Here is an 11483-nt window from a genome sequence, read left to right as displayed (position 1 = left end):
GCAGCACCTACTCGGGGGAGGACCCGGAAACTGCCGGCAAAACGCTTCGTTATTTTCCACCGAGGCTCTTTTCAAAATGCGATATTTCCATTTTTATTTCATGACAGAGAAGCAAGACTGTGTAATAAGAAAAATGAGCCTTTAGGGGCCGCCCACACAGCTCGACCTCTGCAGGGGGAGTTGTTCCAAATGCTTCAATAGGGATTACAAGTCAGGATTTACATTTTTAAACAATTAACCTTCCGATCACCAGTGACAGTCTAAGGGCATTTTAATGACCATTGTTGTTTTAATTGGAATGACAGCAAACGCTTTGGAAAATGGCCTCTTCTTATCGCAATCTAGGCAAAAACACGGGTTGGGTCATGCTGAAGAAATAACGGCAAGTTTTCCTAACTCTAAAGTACCTCCAAAGGTTTCTCTCGCTCAGCACTGTCTTCTCAGTGCTGAGCACAAAACCGTGCACACGCTGGGTGCGTGAGAACCCTTTTTAAACCCTGGACTTTGGGACAACTGTATGCGATTAGTATGGGGAGGTACTAGAAGTGTTTTAAGAATGAGGAAACCCCAACACACAGGATGAAAAGTACACCTCTGTTTATGTGTCTCCAATATTCTTCCTGAAATCTACATTTGCTTTTAAGACAAAGACTTGCAAAAATGAACTCTTAATGGAAAAAAGGCTCCGCCGGTAGTTGCAGCAGGACATACAGGTTAATACCGAAAGCGTGTTATTAGTAATGACCAAAGACCTTTAGCCTCCTGTCCAGAATTCTGTTTTACTGTATAGAATGAGAATGTAAACTCTATCATGTTGGGCTATTTAGTAACTTATTAGTGCATTCATCTTTTCATCATTTGACAGGTGGAAGTAGTAGTTCAGTTTTTAGTTTTAATTATAAGGGATTCCAGATGTAGAATGCTACCCAAATTAAAACCAGAGCTGCTCATATGTCTTTTCAAAGCAGGCTGACTTCAAGGTATCTGCTTTTCATTTCAAAATGTTATTAAAGCTATTACTAAGAAATTCATAGTCTTAGCCTGTTCCAATAATTGACACCTTTAAAGTGACTAAACAGATTTAGAGTGTGCAGAAAAGTAAATTTGTCTTAGAGAATGACCCTAATCATCTATTTCCATATAATGGACAAATCAGGGCCCTTGGTATTAGCCTGGGAGCTGATGAATTAAGCTAACAACCCCCCCCCCCTTCTGTCGCTCTTTCTCAGTTTTACCTTTGTCTTCCTAATTAAACTCTACTTTGACACAGTTGCAATTTAGAAGTAAAGATTTAATGATCTGTGCTGACCCAGTTTGTAGTTCCTCAATCTCATGTTTGCCCTTTGGAACAAAGCAAACTATTTGCATAGAAACAAAACAACTGAAGCCAGAAGACTTTTTTGTTTGTTTTTAGTTCTTTTGATAAGCAGTCTCGGGAAGTCCAGTCCACCCCAACTTTCCAACACCCACGTCTAGCTCGGTGTTCATTGTACACCTATGCAAGCGGCTTCATAAGCGGCGGAGATTTTTAGTAATTAGAAGGATAACTGGCCGGGCTGATAAATTAGAGAAATAACTTGTTTGGTGTAAACCGAGCCTGTTTCTGAGGCAGAAATGTTAGGCTTTTATCCTCTGGAGTGTGATTGAAAGGGTGAGAAGTTAATTTGGCAGCCTCGCTTCTATGGTTTCATAATGTTTCTCTCCACCCCCTCCCTCCAGCCCCAGCGAAGCCTGGGGTTGCAGCGCTCTGCGCCTGCCCTCATACAAGGCAGGACCGTGACCCCAAACGGAACCCCTCTCCCCAGGGCACTTTCTGAGCAGCAACAGCTTGGCTCAAGTGTTTCTTATGAACAGCCGTCCTGAGCACTTGATCTAAATCATGCCATTTCCTTCACAGCATGGCACAGTTAACAAGTCAGTGCACCGACACAATCTACAGATGGCAGTTCAAAAGGTGCGGGTCCCCCCAGCAAGATAAAGGGCAGGCGGTTCCAGGGGGATGCTCATTACCCGGATGCAGCCGGGGCTCGGGAGGGGTGTGAGCGCGCGGTGCTGGGCGGCGGGGGCGGGTGGGGGGCGGGCGTGGGTGGGGGTGCTTCAGCCCAGCTCCGAAAATGCACGCGTCTTCGCAAATCAGGCGGGTGTTCGGAGAGAGACGTTATTGAAGTAAAGTGCAAACAGCTTGCAGAGAAAGGCTGCATTCAGCCTGGGCTCCTTCCAGAGCCTGGAGCGGAGAGAGGGTGGTGACAGGGTACAGCACTTACCTTGCTCCATTTATCTGCAAACCCTGGCAATTTCCTGAGCAAAGCCCCCAACATCAAAAGCGGTGGGGGGAGCTACCGGCGGTTGCACGGGTCCCCCCCCCCCCCCCCAGGCGCTGGGAAAGCGCCCCGATCCGCAGAGGCGGGGCCCGCCTTCTAGATCGCGGCCTGCGCTCCTCCGCAAATTACATTAGCGCTAATGTCCAGCGAAGAATCTACGAGACATATTGGGCCTTTAGACTTCAAAACAGGCCTAAATTGGAACCACATTGCGGGAATACTTCTTAGCTAACATTTATATTACTTCAGTTACCAAATCCAGACTAAGTCCCGGACTCGGCAGGGGAGGACATAATATATTAGGAAGTAAGAGGAGGGTGTTCTCTTCTGGCCTCCTTGTATAAAAAAAGTACACACAGACACACACACAGACACACACACACAGACACACAGAGACACACACAGAGACACACACAGACACACACACAGACACACACACAGACACACACAGAGACACACACACAGACGCACACAGACACACACACAGACACACACAGACACACACAGAGACACACAGACACACACAGAGACACACACAGACACACACACAGACACACACACACAGACACACACAGACACACACACAGACACACAGAGAGACACACACACAGACGCACACAGACACACACACAGACACACACACACACATCGTTCCTCGCACCAGCAAGGAAATGACTACAAGGCTCTAAAATGTGGATTTCCAGAGGCAGCTGGGGGGCCGCTCCCCGCCCAGGCCGGCCCCCCAGCTGTGCGTCTGCCGCGCCTCGGGGGAGAGTTTGCGCAGCGGAGCCGGAGCCGGGGGCTGCGAGGGGAAAGGCTCGGGTATCAGGCAGGTAATTAGACGCGAAGAGCGAGATTCCGTGGGGGCTCGGTGCGTTGTGGAGGATGAGAGCTATCTCAGGAGACCCAATCAGCCTCTCCTGCAGGATCTCTGAAAGCAAATCTCTTTGGGAACGCGCGAGCCGGGGCTTTACCACGCGTTTCAGCGCAGTGTATTTCTGAGTTCTGTCAAGGCGGCCAGCGAAGATGTTTCCTTTCTGCACTTATTTTACTGCGAACACACTGAAATGGAGAGCATTCCTATAGCTCAGAAATTTCAACAGCAGGACTGCCTGAGAGGGGCTCGATGGTGCAAGAGATACTACTATTAAAGACTGCACAGGGAGAAGAACTCACATTTACAAAGAGTGACTTGGGGGTCGTTCTGTTGCCCGGACTGGTTTGAAGTTGACACTGGTGTGAATGCCTTTGGCCAGCCGATTTCCACAACGAGCTCCCCTATCCCCACCCCCACCCCCTTTTAACCACTCCATCCCCTACCCCCTGCCAAAAAGGGAAGAAAAAGGAAATAAAGCTGAAGGGAGATAAGCGAGCAGATTTAAAGTTCAGACTGGGCAGAGCGGGGTTTAATTCCAGCTGTGCCCCAGTAGGACAGATTTCACAATGGTCTATCCTATTAAGGGCCCCAGCCATAATCTAGGGGCTGGCACTATTGTCCTTATCAGGTTCCTGAATGCCCTTCACACCATGAGAGCTTGAAAAATCTCTTGCTGATTTTCAGAAGGAAAGTCAACTTTCAGAATGGAAATCAATGAGTTACAGTGCACTGCTATGAGCTTTAGGCATTACCTCTCTAAAGTGTATTCCTACATGAAATTTCCAAGGCTTGGCTATGACTTTGGAGAGAAATAGTCATATTTCCATATATCTGTAACTGAACAGTATTTGTTTTGTCAGAGGCCCACATTGCATCAATTTACCTTAGATTTGTTATCATCAGGGAAAGTTTAATTTGCCATCTCCCGTGTATTTAGAATTTCCACTGGGACACACATAGGGATGATCAGTTTCTCTTTGCTTTGAGTTGAAGAGGCTATCAGCTTAAAGTACTGGTGTGGACTCATAGATGATGTCTAACATGCAAATTTATGAAATTGGTCAAGGACTAGAACTGACTTTGTATCCCCATGGAAACGAGCATCGTGGAGCGATCATCTCAGGCTCTCAGAATCGCTATTGGCAGTCTGGATAACCTGTTTTGGCTTGCTGTAGAAAATGGAAACAAATACTAACTATGTTCACTGCAAGTCATCACTCTGAGGTACATGTGGGGAAGACCAGAGAACGAGAATTTGGAAGACAAGACGAAAACAACAAAAATCAGAACTTGCATCATCAAGTGAGTTTTACTTTTTAAAGAATCACCTTAAGAGCTGATGCATTTATACTAATGATGCTCCCATTGAGGAAAATATTCTTGAAAATGCTCATTGGAAATTACCTTCAGAACCAGTATGCAAAGCTACTCAAGAAATCTACTAATTGCTTTATGCGGCATTTTGCTCTTGCCCATCCCCAACTCTGTCACTTACCTTGACCATTTATTTATCTGATACGGAAGACTTGATACCAATTGAACTTTTCAAATCCAGCCTCCAAGAAGGGACATTTTTCCCCCCACCAGTGATACCATTCATGAGAAACAGACTGTACTGTACCTTTGAAGACAAGGCCAGAAGAGAACATGGAAAAATATTTGAACAAAGGAAGCACCATATACTTTATGCTATTAAGGATATTATTCATTATCTGTTGGTCATACGCTTTGGATGGAAAAGCAAATAGTGATTGAACTGGGAGAACTGGAATAAAAACTTTCAGCAATCCCTGACTTCCTCCTTTGGGTCCTGTAGTATTTATTACACTGAATGTGTCAGATTTGATGTGACTTCAAAGTACAACTTTGTTAATGAACACCAACTTACTTGTATTTTTTCCCTTTCCTATCATTGACTGAACAAAGGAGCTATGTGAAACTTCATGCTATATTGGATTATTGTTTGCCACAATTCACTCCCTCCCTGTAATGGAATTCTACATTCCTCTTCCTGTGGTGTGTGATTTGTGCCTGCCTCCCGTATACTTGCTTGACTCATGGCTTTGAGCTTGATCGTGTGACGTATTCTGGCCAATGGAGATGAGTGGGTGTGGAGCTGAGCAGAGACCAGAAGAACTATAGCCAACCAACAGCACTCATGAAACCAGAGCAAGATAGATATTTGTTGTAAACCATTGATGTGTTGAGGTTGTTTGTTACTGTAGCAAAATGCGGACATATTAGATATAATATCATAATTTATCTATACAAGGCGGATAAAATTTAACTTAGTGAGGACATAAAAAAATTTTCTAAATGTCAATCACCTGGAAAAAGAAATATCTAAGGAATTATATTCAGGACACCTGGTCCAACTAAAATATTTAAAGAATTCCACAAGGATCTAATCTTGTTGCGTTTATTAAGGCAATATTTGTTGGTGGAAGGTAGTCAGTGCATTTCTAATCATTACAAATGAATTTCAAGAATCTAGACATCATATTTGATAACGAAATCTTGGCATTTTTATGTTATGGAAAGCTGCAAGCACTGTCAGTAGTGTTCACAGGCAGGTGGTGCACATTCTAGGAGTACAAGTTACATGATAACTTCCAGTGGAGACCTCCAGAGTGTAATTGCCAAATCATCTATAGGAATAACATATACACTTGAGAAAGCAAATATTAGCTCATCTTATCCTGTGTCAAGACACAAACTTTTACTCCTTGCATTCTCAGAACTGGGACAAATATTCTAAAAATTTATGTGGAACCACTAAAAACCCTGAATAGCCACAGCAATCTTGAGAAAGAAGAGAAAAGTTGGAGGAATCATGCTATCTGTTTTCAAACTATACTATAAGGCCATAGTAATCAAAGCAGCATGATACTGGCATAAAAACACACATATAGATCAATGGAACAGAATAGAGAGCCCAGAAATAAACCCACACCTTTATGGTCAATTAATATTTGACAAAGGAGGTAAAAACTTACAATGGGGTAGAGATAGTCTATTCAATAATTGGTGTTGGGAAAATTGGACAGGTATGTGCATAAAAAAAGAGAAAAGAAACCACCTTCTTAACCTCTACACAAGAATAAACTCAAAATGGATTAAAGACTTAAATGTTAGACTCAAAATCATAAAAATCTTAGAAGAAAACATAGGCAGTAATATCTTGGACATTTCTCATAGGGATATTTTTTTTCTGATATATTGCCTTGGGCAAGGGAAACAAAAGAAAAATAAACAAATGGGACTACATCAAACTGAAAAGTTTTTGCACAGGAAAGGAAACCATCAGCAAAATGAAAAGACAACCCACTGAATGGGAGAACATAATTGCCAATGATACATCTGATAAGGGGTTAATATCCAAAATTTATAAAGAACTTATAAAACTCAACACCAAAATACCCTCAAACAATCCAATTAAAAAATGGGTAAAGGACCTGAATAGACATTTCTCCAAAGAGGGCATACAGATGGCTAATAGACATATGAAAAGATGCTCAATGTTACTAATTATCCAAGAGATGTAAATTAAAACCACAATAAGATATCACCTCACATCTGTCAGAATGGCTATTCATCAATAAATCAACAAACAAGTGCTGGTGAGGATGTGAAGAAAAGGGAACCCTCACATACTGCTGGTGGAAATGCAGATTGGTGCAATCATTGTGGAAGGCAGTATGGAGTTACCTCAAAAAATAAAAAATGGAACTGCCTTGTGACCCAGCGATTCCACTTCTGGGAATATATCTGAAGAAACCTGAAACACCAGTTTGAAAGAATATATGCACCCCTATGCATTGCAGTGTTATTTACAATGGCCAAGATTTGGAAGCAGCCCAAGTGTCCATCAGTAGATGAGTGGATAAAAAAAGCAGTGGTATATTTACACAGTGGAAAACTACCTGACCATAAAAAAGAAGGAAATCTTAACCTTTGAAACAGGATGGAGGGTATCTGGAGACCATTATGCTAAGTGAAATAAGCCAGTCAGAGAAAGACAAGTGTCACATGATCTCACTTATATGTGAAATCTAATGAACAAAATAAATTAACAAACAAAATAGAAACAGACTCATAGGTAGAGAACAGATCGACAGCTGTCAGAGGAAAGGGGGTTGTGGGGCTGGGTAGAAAAGGTGAAACCAAAAAACAACTCACAGACATAGATAATAGTATGGTGATTACCAGAGGAGGTAGAAGAGGATATAGAGGGGATAAATGGTAATGGAAGGATGGAAGGAGACTTGACTTGGGGTGGTGAACACATAATACAATATACAGATGATGTATTATAGAATTGTACACCTGAAACCTATATAATTTTATTAATCAATGTCACCCCTAATCTATATATATAAAAAATCAGTGACTGGAACGCTGTAACAACTGGAATGACTGGTTGCTATGACGCCTCCTGCATCCAGCAAACAGGCCTGCTGGGAGGTGGGGCCGGCAGGCCAACCTCCTGTGGCCCCTCCACCGGGGCTTCCCCCACCCCCAAAGGGCCCCCACCACCCCGATTGGCCTGAAGCCCCTCCCCCTGCTTGATCCCACCCCAGATCAGCAGCCCCCCTACCGGGATCAGGGGCAGGGCTGGCTGGCCAACTGCCTGAAGCCCCTCCCCCTGGTTGGCCCTGCCCTGGATGGGTCCCCACCACCCCCATCATCCCATTGCCCTTCCCCGCAGCCAGATCCGCCCCCCTACTCCAATCAGGGGCAGGGCTGGACGGCCAACTATCCATGGTCCCCCACCCCCTAGGCCGCTGGCCCCCACTCGGCTCCCCCACCCCATTTGAGGGCGGGGCTGGCTGGCTTACTGCCACAGCCCCTTCCCACAGCCAGCCCCACTCCCGATCATCCCCCACCATCCCAATCGGCCCACGGCCCCTGCCCCCAGCCAGCACAACCACTGATCAGGCCCCCCACCCAATTGGGGCAGGGCAGGCCAGCCTACCTCCCACAGCCCCTCCCCATGGCTGGCCCCATCCCCAATCCGCCCCCACACCCCAATCAGGGGTGAGACCCACTGGCCAATTGCCTGCGGCCCCTCCCCCCAGCCGTCCCAGCCCTGATCAGGCCCCAATTGGGGCAGGCTGGCTGGCTGGCCAACCTCCCACCATCTCCTCCTCCGGACAGGCCCAGCCCTGATCTGCCCATTGGGGCCAGGCTGGCCGAACCCCACCCATACATGAATTTGTGCACTGGGTCTCTAGTACATTCAAGAAAAAAGAATCTTTACACTTTCCTTTCTGGATCTAGTTAAGAAAAAGCAGCTACAAGCAAAGATATTGCTATTTTAACATTAGACAATTTGTAGTTCCAAATACTTCCTTGGGCTGTTTCTTAAAAACAAGCTCACTTCACTGAATAAATCTACTAGAATAGTGTACCAATTTTTTTTTCCCGTCATCTATGATGTCTTTGCATCTGGGAAGTGAAAACTTGAGGGTTTGAAAGAAAGCATAGTATCGTCATCTCTAAAATTTGCTAGATGACAGCTACATTGGGAACTCCAGGTTCTTTGTCTTTGTCCTATCCTCCTCTCTCAGAGGTAGAGACATATTTTCTCTATGGAATAAACTCTGTAAATTGAGTATTTAAGATATAGATGTTTATTACAAAAGGGTTTTAGGAAACCATCCCTCAAACTTTGGCTATACCTGGTTGAATTTAAAAAGTTTATACCCTATCAACCGGCATTTTCATTTCTAGGTATGTAATAAGTTGAGCGATATGAATTTGTCATTTTGTAGTTCAGAATGATTGAATATTGGCAATTTCACATGATTCAATCTAAACATCAAAAGGAAACCCTCACACATGTTTAGAAGGAGGTAAAATGTTTATTGCAGCATTGTTTGTTTCAATAATCAAAAACTGAAAACGATCTAAATATTCACCAATAGGAGAATGAGTAAATTACAGTGCTATACTAATAAAGCTAATAAATTGGATGGAAAGAGCTACCTCTATCAAGCTATTGCAAATCTCAGAGGGATAATTAAAGTGAATTAAAGAGATGTGAAGATTTTGATTGAAATTGTACACTATGATATAATTTATGAAATGTTTAAAGGTATGCAAAGTGATAACATGTATTGGTGTTGATATATTAATATATGGTAAAGAATACAAACATTCAGGGGAAGGATCCACTGATAAGAGCAGAGAGGAAAAGGCTTGGGAAGATCTATTATGTTTTGTTAAAAAATGATCCAGAGATTCAAAAATGGTGATGGAGTAAGTGGAAGCTATACTGACACTCTTCCAGGACCATATGAAGTACAATAAAAATACAGAAGAACCACCCTGAAAAATCAACCGAAGACTAGGTGGAGAGAATCCTGATAACCAAGAATGGAAAGTGGAGACCATTAGAGACTAGTAGGAGTGGTGGAGGTGTGAAAGGGCTGGCTGGGCTCTCACAGATAGCAGCTGAAGCTCTGGATGGATATCTCAGCTGTGAGGGTTCTCACTGAGACCTCTAGGGTCTAAACCCCAAACTGGGCTCCCTAGAGCATCAGATGCTCCTGAGTCCGGAGCATCAGAACTTAGAAAGGTGCTCACATAACATCTGGCTGTGAAAAGCAGCAGGGTTGCTTTGAGAGATTGTTGGAAATGCAGGCACACTCTTAAAGGGCCAACACACAAAATTTCGTGTGCAGCCACTCACCTTGGGTTCCAGCAGAGGGAAGGAAGAGTGGAGTGGAGCTGTGCGAGCAGAAGCAAGGTTTGGGGGCTCTGGGGTCAGAGTTTGGAGGGTAGCCACTCCAGTTTCCTGTGCTGAGTCATTCCCTCTGGCTGCAGAGAAAATCTTTCTCTGGTGGTGGACCTTTGCTATCCAGGAGGTTTTTGTTTGGGGGGAAGGCAGTTGCGCCACCCTGTTGGAAGACCTCTTGCCTTACCCTGTAGTTAATAGCCTGAAGCTAATCAAGTCTGAATGTCAATGAGACTGAAGGCAGAGGCAGGTCTCTGAAGGCCTTGACTCTTTGCCTGATCCAATCCCAGCCAAGGGGTAGGAAAAGCAGACCCTGGTGCACATCTTGGTTCTTTCCAAAGCCTCCCAGCCCCAGCAGAGGGAGCCACAAGCTGTGATTGCTGATAGCTCCAAACAGGGTACTCAGGACCAGTCACAAACAGTGTCTGCCATTGTATTGCACTAGAGATTGGTAGTCATAGCAGAACTGCCTAATACACAGATACATACCCAAACAGGCAACCAAAATGGGGAGATAAAAAAACCCCACCAAAAACCTTCAAACTAAAGAACAAAATAATTCTCTGGAAGAAGAGCTAAATGAAATAGAGATAAGAAATTTATCAGACATAGAATTCAGAATAATGATGGCAAAGAAGTTCAACAGCATGGGAGAAGATATAGTAACTATGAAGAATGACATAGCACTAAGAAAGTGGAAGGAATACACAGCAGATTTGGGGAAACCAAAGATCGGATCAATGAGTTGGAAGACAAGGTAGAAAAAAAATCACTCAATCAGAGAACTAAAAATAAAAAACAGTTAAAAAAAAGAGGACAGCTTAAGGGAACTGTGGGCAACATGAAATGAAATGATATTCATACAACAGGTGTGCCAGAGGGGAAGAAAATGAGCAAGGGATAGAGAATGTTTTTGAAGAAATAACGGCAGAAAACTTCCTTAATCTGGTGAAGGAAAATGTCATACAAGTTCAGGAGGCACAGAGAGTCCCCAGCAACAAGAACCCAAATAGGCCCACACACAGACACATCATAATTAAAATGCCAAAAATTAAAAACAAAGAGAGAATCTTAAAGGCAGCAAGAAAAAAGCAATTTGTTACCTACAAAGGAGCTCCCAAAAGGCTGTCATCCGATTTCTCATCAGAAACTCTACAGGCCAGAAGGGAAGGGCATGAAGTATTCAAGGTAATGAAACGCAAGGAACTGAATCCAAGATGACTATATTCAGCAAAACTATCATTAAAAATAGATGGTGAAATAAAGAGAATCTCAGACCAAAAAGAGGGTAAAGGAGTTTATCACCACCAAGCCAGCATTGCAAGAAATGCTAAAGGGACAGTTGTAATGAGAAGAAGAAATAGAGAAACATAGGCATAAAGAATTAAAAGGGCAATAAATAAGTCCCTATCAATAATATGGAACTGCCGTTTGATCCCACTTCTAGGAATATATCCTAAGAAGCCTGAAACACCAATCAGAAAGAATGTATGTATGCACCCTATGTTCATAGCAGTGCAATTTATAATAGCTAAGATCTGGAAAC

Source organism: Myotis myotis, unplaced genomic scaffold (genome assembly GCF_014108235.1).
Source record: "Myotis myotis isolate mMyoMyo1 unplaced genomic scaffold, mMyoMyo1.p scaffold_m19_p_1, whole genome shotgun sequence".
NCBI lineage: Eukaryota > Metazoa > Chordata > Mammalia > Chiroptera > Vespertilionidae > Myotis > Myotis myotis.
The sequence above is the reverse complement of the archived record's forward strand: the minus strand, read 5'-3'. Positions refer to the sequence as shown.